The following is a 9,625-nucleotide window of genomic DNA, read 5'->3' as shown; positions in this document are numbered from 1 at the left end:
ATGCAGAATGTAATTCATGATTGATTCCAAGGCTTCGTTTATTTGATCCAAAATACAGCAAAAACAGTAATATTGTGTAATATTTTTTAAAATTTAAATAACTGTTTTCTATTTGAATATATTTTAAAATGTAATTTATTTGTGATCAAAGTTGAATTTTCAGCATCATTACATTAGTACTCTTCAGTGTCACGTGATCCTTCAGAAATATTTTTCACTGCAACTGTACTTTTTACACCATTTTTATTTATTTTTTCATGGCTGGCTTATTTTAGGGAGAGTGTAGTGAATAAGAGACCTTCAAGAGACCAACATCCCTGGTCCACCACAGTATAAAATTTTTGCCAGGAAGGCGGATACATGTTGGATATGTTATAGTAACGGTATGGCTATAGTTTCTTATAATCTGGAATTGAGTTGGACATAATTACTTAAATTATATTTCAAAAAAGTTTTTTAAAAAATACTTGACTCATTGCTCACCTTCCCCTCTTCTCAATGTCATTCATAATCATGTTACCCAAATAATACAAATTAGCTTATAAAACCAAACAGAATATCTAAAAAAGAGAATATATATAATTTTTTTCTTTGCAAAGTTCATAAAAAAGTGCATAAAGTTCAATAAAAAAAGATTTTGGTTTCTGTTTGGTTTTATAAGCTAATTTGTATTATTTGGTTAACATGTTGATGTATGAGCCAAGTATTTTTCGTTCTCTATAAATGCAATTTAAAAAAAGAGGGAGTACACAAGAGCAATTCACAAACACAGGACCCTACAAATATTTGTTTATCTATATTATCGAATTATCTAATATTATTATTATTGTTGTTATTAATCGTGAATAAATCTAAAGCTTCTGAGACCATTATTTTGTGTTATTGAATTTGTCATGAAGATTTGACCATTTCTTCCTTTTATGCAGGCTTACTTAATAATCTTGATATAAAAAAAGGGAGGGGGGTGCCCCTTTTCAGTTTCAGCACATGCCCCTCAAAAGGTCTGTGCACGGCCCTGTCCAAGAGTGACGATGAAGACATGATATTGACATTTTTGAAACAAAAAAACCTTGCAAAGCCTTCTGAGGTGTGCTGTATGCTGCCCCTAGAGGAAGTTATTGCAATTGTTGAGACTGCGTTTGAAATTAAAACGTTTTATCAATTCAAAAATGCATATTTTTTCTTTCTGCCATTCTAAAGGGTGTGTTGCTACTGGCTACAAGAACAAATTGGCTATTTCAAAGTGGTTCAAGTCACAGAATTATAGTAGAAAACAAGATATTGCTGTAGAAATGAATGCATCAATTCAAGCAAATAAAATGTAAGGAAATCTCAATTAAATACAAATTATCAAGTGTTTGTTTTGTTACTGCCTGCAAGAACAACATTTTCATGCATGTTTTACTGTCTCATTTAATTTAGGCTACCTGCTATTGAATCAAATGTAATCAATTGTCTTTTAAAGTTATATGACAATAAATTAACCATTCTATCTCAACTCCAAAGGCTGAGTGAAGTTACTGTATTCTAGAAGAATATTCAGATATTGTTTTCAGTAACAGAATGTATAGTGTATTCTTTATTAAGTCATACTTATTAGAATCATCCCCACTCCTGTAGGAGGCAGTATATCATAATGGTGCAAACAATGCACATATCAATTGAAATGTTAGAAGAATTGCCAATTGTTTCACACATGTTCAAACATGGGTAGATACAGAAAAGGGCAAAAACTAAGAAACAAAGACCTATGGAAAGATGCTGGTGGGAGGGAAGCTGTTGTGAGAGCATTCATTTCTCACAATATAAGTAAAAAGAAAAAAATCACTAAAGAAACATGGTCAAACCTTGCCATTGATGTTTTTAAACAGAGCAATGAAAAACTCATCAAATGGCTAACGCTAATATGGAAAGGCAACAGGCAAGGTATACATACTGAAGTTCTTTGTAAAGGTAAGACATACTTAAATGTCTTTGGTACTGTTTTCATAATCATGAAAATACATTTTCCTAATTAATTCAGCTTATCTAAGTGTACTTGTCATGGCAGCTGTGTATTATACTGTAGTAATTTGGATTCAGGAACAAGGATGGTTTCAAATATGTTTTAGCATTTTTTGCCACTGAATGAAAAGATTGCTTAGCTAAATGTTAAAATTAAATGTAGTCATGTTCTTGTGTGATTACATACAAATTTGTCATTACAAGTTACAAGATTCTTGCACTGGAAATGATGATTATGTGTAATATGTGTAGCATGATGTCAGGTTCTGAAAAAATGACTAGGGGTATTAAACTTGGTTATGTTGAATTCTTGTACAGTGTTGGTAATGAGCACTTTGTGGGAAGAGATATATAGGGAAATGTATAACTTGTTTATTTTCCCCATTTGTATGTTAATGTAAGTGTCTAATAAATTCCATTAATCAATTTCACAGCTTGACTGCATCTGAGCTATATGTTCTACAGAAGTAAACATGGCCCATTCTCAATTGTCTTTTCAGGCCAATAAATATCTCCGTAATGCACTAAGAGGCTTGTTTGATAGGCACATATTCCTATTCGGGTTATTCTAACTCTTGTAACGCGTGTTGTTTTTTGAGTAATTAGCTCTTATGTGTTTGGTATTGTAGAAGCACCAGTGTTTTATTTTTGGGTCACTTATTTTTAAACACAGTGCCTGACTTTGTTGTTTTTAGACATTATGTCCAAATGAATTGATCAAGAGTTACTTTTAGTGTCAGTTTATAATATGAAGGGTTCAAGGCTGTATGCAAGCAGACCATTTCAGAGCAGAAACTTGTCTTACTGTAAAGATACAAGAAGGGAACAAAATTCTCAAACCTGATATTTACTGCATGCACATAATACTTACCTACGTGGCTCCAAAAAAAAAAAAAAAAAAAAAAAAAAAAGGTTCTTTAAAGGTTCTTTACATGTAGTAATGGTTCTATCTAAAACCATAGCATCCCGAAGATCTATTTAATGCCAACCCATTCTCACTGCCAAGGCGTCAAAAACTGAAGCATGGTCAAGTGCCTTCCGCGTCACAATTGCGACGCTGAAGTTACCCCTAGGCGTCACTATTTCGACAATCAGGGAACTCCATTGATTTTAACTGCGTCAGAAAAAGATGCATAAAGCAAATGAGCCTAGAATAATAGCCTAAACGTCCTCGCAGTTTTCTAAAGCTCTGGTACGGAATAAATATTAAATTGATTAGTTTTCCTAGGTCAGTTTTTATGCATAAATGTAAAATTTGTCTATAAATCCCCCTGTTTCATATTTTCTGTAAATACTTTTATCTGGTTATATAGGCTACCTTCAGCCACTCCTAAACTTTCAAATCCACAGCACGTGTGTTTATATATTATATAAACCTTTGCGTTTTTATGATGCATAATTAAATTATTGTGTAGACCAACTGTGTATTCTCTCTCTCTCTCTCGCTCTCTCTCTCTCTCTCTTTGTGTGTGTGTGTGTATATATGAAATATTAAAACAATTAAACTAAATTTATTTTTTATTTGTAGTTTGGAGATGCCCAGTTACACTTATGTCGTTAATTATTTTATTTGTACATGCGTATTGTATTATTGTTATTATTATTATTATTATTATTATTATTATTATTACTGCTATTTGCACTTTAGGCCTTTTTTTTACATCTGATGCCAGGGACATTAATAAATTAATAATCAGCTCATTAATGTTGTCTGTAAAATATTATCAGATTAACGTGCTTTTACAGCTGTGGTTCTTATTATGTTGGCCAATCAAAAAAATACCGTGAAACTCATACAGAAAATAAAAAAGGATATTTTTACGGAGTAAAATTATAATTGTTGGTTTATAATTAAGAAATTTAAAATACTGTATTACAACAAAAAAATATATAAATAAATAAAATAAAGAAGCAATTTCACCAATAAAGTACCCCCAACACACACACACACACCCCACCACTCTAGCATCCCGCGCCATCCACTGCTATATCTCGTCCTTTGACACGGTAAATTATGGGACAAAAAATTACATCATTTAGATAAAGAATGTCAGATTCTGGTTTCACTGCACTTGTGCATTATGTTCAAACGTCTATCAGAGTAGTTATATATATATATTTTAAGAATAAAAGCCACACCCAAACCAACTGACAGGTGCTAATTTATATGTCTATGGTGCTAATGACACATGAAGTGTCTTGTTAGCATGTTAGCTAATACTTTATAATTTGAGGATTATCACATACTTTATGAACTAGGATTTGTGCCAAATTAATGGTATACTTTTTATTATTTACATCCAATATCGGTCTATGTGTTAATGCGCATAAATATATAATTTATATAAGTGTAACGTTATGTGTTTGTAAATATGTTCTAAATAATATGTAAATTATGTGTGCTTATACTGTATATGTATTTATACACATACTGTAATAAGTCCAAGAATGAAAATTCATGCAAAGGAAAATTATTTAGTATTTTAATTAATTAATGAATGAATTAGTATTTCTTTCACATATGTGAACACCTGCATTATGTCATGCATTCAAGGGAATATTATCTAATTTTTTTATCCACACCACTACAGTACCAGATTTTTTTTCTTCTTCCGTCGAAAACTTAAATTGTGCTGTACTAAATGATTGAGAGATCTGTTAATAGGTTAAGAGCTTAAAATGTTTTAAACCATAGCAGTTGTCTGCACTTTGTTTGCAATGTAATGTGTTTTTTTTTGTATTTTGTTTTTCATTTTAGAGAAAAATGACAAAACCAAAACAGAAACCCTGTCCTCACTGCCAAGCACTCAACAATATCAGCTGCAAAACATGTAAAGCATGTTTTGCTAGTTTACCCCTAAGAAAGAGAGTTAAAAACATTCAAAAGCATATCGAGGAGAGTGCATGGATGTCGAACACTAAAAAACACAGAAATGCTGCTCGTGTGGTTGATTCGGCCCGCATTGCTGTAAGTCAAATGTTCAGCAAATGTATTCATATATATCACTATATATTATCTTATGTTCACAGTGTACTGTACTGAAATGAATGAGGTAACGATATACAGTTATTCAGAGCACTTATTATTTACTGAGTATTGGTGAAGTGAATGCATACATTGCTTTTGCCAATCCAGGTATTCTCATATTTATAATTCATGCATTATATGTTAATATAAGCATATATACCTGAATAATTAAATTGTAAAATTCTGTTATTTTAAAAATGTTATTCTTAATTAAACATTTACTAACCTTATTTTTTTACTTTGATATTGCAGTTGATTTGCTACAGAATTGTCTAAAGTCACTACTTAGCATTATAAATAAGTCGATATTTATTCTGTTATATGTCTCTCTGTGCATTTGTTTTACAGGTTAAGAAATTGGAGGTACTAGGCTATAAGCCAGTTCTCTTCATTTCGAAAGAGAAAAAAATGGGTTTGTAGCTGAAGTCATCACTTCAATGGGTCCATTTGCAGTTGGACCACTTCAAACCATCTTTGAAAGGATGACTAGCCTTTATGAATTTTTTATTAAAAGTAAGTACTTTGTTCACATGGTGTACAAATGCTCTCATGTTTTCAAACAAATATTTTCAAATTTTCATTAAACAAATTTCTCATAGATTACCAGAGGATTCAAAGCCACACCAGTACTGCTGAAACTGTTTGCCAGCACCAGACTTCCTCCCTTCCTCCAACATCCTCCTCGTTTGACACTCTTCCTGCTCCATCTTCTTCCTCCTCCAGCCTTCCTCCAACATCCTCCTCGTTTGACACTCTTCCTGCTCCATCTTCTTCCTCCTCCAGCCTTCCTCCAACATCCTCCTCGTTTGACACTCTTCCTGCTCCATCTTCTTCCTCCTCCAGCCTTCCTCCAACATCCTCCTCGTTTGACACTCTTCCTGCTCCATCTTCTTCCTCCTCCAGCCTTCCTCCAACATCCTCCTCATTTGACACTCTTCCTGCTCCATCTTCTTCCTCCTCCAGCCTTCCTCCAACATCCTCCTCGTTTGACACTCTTCCTGCTCCATCTTCTTCCTCCTCCAGCCTTCCTCCAACATCCTCCTCGTTTGACACTCTTCCTGCTCCATCTTCTTCCTCCTCCAGCCTTCCTCCAACTTTTTCCTCATTTGACACTCTTCCTCCTCCTTCATCTTCCTCCTCCTCCAGCCTTCCTCCAACTTCTTCCTCATTTGACACTCTTCCTCCTCCTTCATCGTCCTCCTCCTCCAGCCTTCCTCCAACTTTTTCCTCATTTTACACTGTTCCTCCTCCTCCATCGTCTTCCTCCTCCAGCCTTCCTCCTCCTTCCTCCACCTTCTACACTCTGCCTCCTCCTCCATCGTCTTCCTCCTCCAGCCTTCCTCCTCCTTCCTTCACCTTCTACACTCTTCCTCCTCCTCCATCGTCTTCCTCCTCCAGCCTTCCTCCAACTTCCTCCTCATTTGACACTCTTCCTCCTCCTTCCTCCACCTCCTACACTGTTCCTCCTCCTTCATCTTATTCCTCCTCCAGCCTTCCTCCAACTTCCTCCTCATTTGACACTCTTCCTCATCCTCCATCTTTTTCCTCCTCCAGCCTTCCTCCTCCTTCCTCCACCTTCTACACACTTCCTCCTCCTCCATCTTTTTCCTCCTCCAGTCTTCCTCCAACTTCCTCCTCATTTGACACTCTTCCTCCTCCTCCATCGTCTTCCCCCTCCAGCCTACCCCCTCCCTCCACCTTCTACACTCTTCCTCCTCCTCCATCTTCATCCTCCTCCAGCCTCACTCCTCCCACCTCCTCTTACATCACCCTTCTTTCTCCTACCTCTTCTTCCTGCACTCTTCCTCCTCCACCAACTTCTTTCCCCACTCCTCCTCCTACACCATTTTCCTCCACCCTTACTCCTACGTCCCATTGCATCAACCCTCCTCCTCCTTTCAATTTTTCAAACCTTTCACTTACAAACCCTTCTTTCCCCTGCCAGAACACCCATGCTGCCCCAATCAATACAGGTGATTTTTTTCACTTAAGGAAAAAACTACAAAACTGTCACGCTTTGGCTCCATGAGGAATGTAGAGGAACACATAGACGAAGAATCAGATAAATAACATTTATAATAGGGAAAATAACACATCACCAATCTAAGCTGAAGCATTAACGAGAACTGACAAGTGAGAACTAAGACACAGACATATATATCATAAACACACACACACACACAAGTGATAACAGAGATGGTTGGATTAACACAGGTAATACAAATGAGGGAATTTAGAAGTAACCTTAGAAACCAACTAAAATGCAATGAGTAACCTAACCGAGTAAACCAGTGGCGGGAAACTGATGCTGCATTCACGCCATCGTGTAATTACTGTAATCTTGAGATGACAACACATGACGTTATATTCTAAGCGGTTCCCTTGGACTGGGAGTTATGTGTTTCTATGGCACCACTATCAATGCCTAAATGATGTATAATATATATTTATTTATTTGTGTGTGTGTGTGTGTGTGTGTTTGTGTTATTACAGACAGTTCCTCCACAATAATTCCAATGTCAGGAGGCAAACAAATAAAATGGATGTATAAGCAAGCAGGTATGACATACTTGGATTTTTTTATAATAAATTATTTAATTTGATCACATGATCACATTACACCTTTGTTAACATCATTTTATTGGCTGCCTGTGCTCTTTAGAATGGAGTTTAAAATTCTAATTTTAGTTTTTAAGTCCCTAAATAACCCCCTAATTAGCCCCCTCATATTTATCTGAACTATCTTTACATCTTTCTCAAGCTCTTTGATCTAGTAGTCTTAGATTGCTCACTGTTCCTAGAGTCAGACTAAACCAAAGAGAAGAGCACGGCTTTGTTGTTGCGGTCCCTAAACTCTGGAACATGTTACTAGTTCACATTAGATCTGTGCCTGCATTACAGATCTTTAAATCTTTGCTTAAAACTTTGCTTAAAAATAAATTTTCCATTGCTTTTAATGTCCCTAATGTACTTATTTTTGTATTCTGAGAACTTAATTTGTATGTTTTATGTAGTTTTATATTTGTTTTATGCTCTCAGTAATGTACTGATCATACAAAATAAGCAGCTCTAATGACAATGCACAGTGCCTTTACTGTAAAAATAAAATATTTGGTATTATGCAAATGTGAAAATCATGTCATCCATAAATGTCCACTATAACCAAACCATACCACAAATTTATGTAAACAAAATACTTCATTTTCATTAAAAAAATCATAAAGGCTAGTCACCAAACTGTATTTCAGATTTCAGGTTTCAGGTGGCCAGCCCATATTTATGCATTCTATTTATTAAGAATAGCTTACTGAACTCTTAATGTGTCAATGGAAAAATTTCCTAATTGTTATATATTTCTGTTGTAGAATGCCAAGTGCATCCCAGATTAAAACAATTTCCATATGACAAGATCATAAGGAGGAGGACATCAAAGGAAGTAAGATTAAAGTCATATTTTGTTGGTAGGCATGTTTAGCTGTATTTGTGAGGACCAAATGTCTTTTTGGTGATATTTACTAATAGAAATTATAAAATGTTTTTTTTTTAGTTGTTGTTGTTGTTTTTTTTGTTTGTTTTGAAAATGTAAAAATACAGAACGTTTTCCGTGATTGGTTTGTTTAGGGGTAGGTTTAGTATAAGGGAGAGAATATACATTTTGTACAGAATAAAAATCATTATGTCTATGGAGGTCCTCAAAAGTATAGCAAAACAAACGTGTGTGTGTGTGTGTGTGTACGTGTTTGTGTGTGTGTGTGTGTGTGTGTGTATTTTACACTACCAGTTATTTTTGCTTATGTTTCTTAAAGGGTATTGAAGAGGTCAAAGTAAGATGGAAGCCGTGCTCAGGATGGTATGTATTACATCTAACCTGTACAAGGGCACACTTCAATAATGATACAAATGAGGTAAACTTGTTGTCAAAATCAAGGTTAATTCTGAAACACAAATATATTAACTGAATGCAAAAATATTTTTCTATGTCAATAAGTCATTCTATTTAAGACAAAAATGAATGCATGAAAGATGTTTAATAAGTTTATTGCAATACACTTACATGTCACAGCCTGTTCTGTAAATTTGTATATGATTAAATTATTTTTGTTTGTCATTTTTACCAATTTGTAGTGGGATGAAATGGACAGACACCTGGGAGCCCTACAATCTTTTATCTCCAGAATAAGGATCCATGTCCCTGTGCCTTTATCAGTGTTTATTCTGATTTTATGAATGAATGCTTATTCAAACTTTATGTACCTGTTCTTGGTTAAGTTACTGTGTTTGTTTATTGTTCATGTTTTCTTGTACAATATACTTTAAGTGCATGTAACTGTTTATTTGCTGTTTTCTAATACTTCTAATAATTGATTGATATTACTTTTCAGTTTAAAAATCACTTATGGTAATTTAATAAATAATCAAACATTGGTACTCTGATAATTTTTGTTTTATTATTATTTTTTTATCTTTTGCATTATATTTTGGAGTAATATTTGTAATTGGTGTTAATAGTACAAAGGATAAAATAAATATTTAAACTTTACACAATAATCTGGTAAAGGTTAGTAAATTGATAACTTAAGAATTATTTATGGG

At 34.4% G+C, this 9,625-nt stretch overlaps 1 pseudogene; it reads left to right on the top strand.

Annotated features, from left to right (window-relative positions):
• Positions 1–684: 684 nt before the first annotated feature.
• LOC113070638 (formin-like protein 13) lies at positions 685–9,366 on the top strand (annotated as a pseudogene).
• The last annotated feature ends 259 nt before the right edge of the window (positions 9,367–9,625 follow it).

Source organism: Carassius auratus, unplaced genomic scaffold (genome assembly GCF_003368295.1).
Source record: "Carassius auratus strain Wakin unplaced genomic scaffold, ASM336829v1 scaf_tig00005102, whole genome shotgun sequence".
Classification (NCBI taxonomy): domain Eukaryota; kingdom Metazoa; phylum Chordata; class Actinopteri; order Cypriniformes; family Cyprinidae; genus Carassius; species Carassius auratus.
Note: the sequence above shows the minus strand (reverse complement) of the source record. Positions and strands in the feature narration are given on the sequence as shown.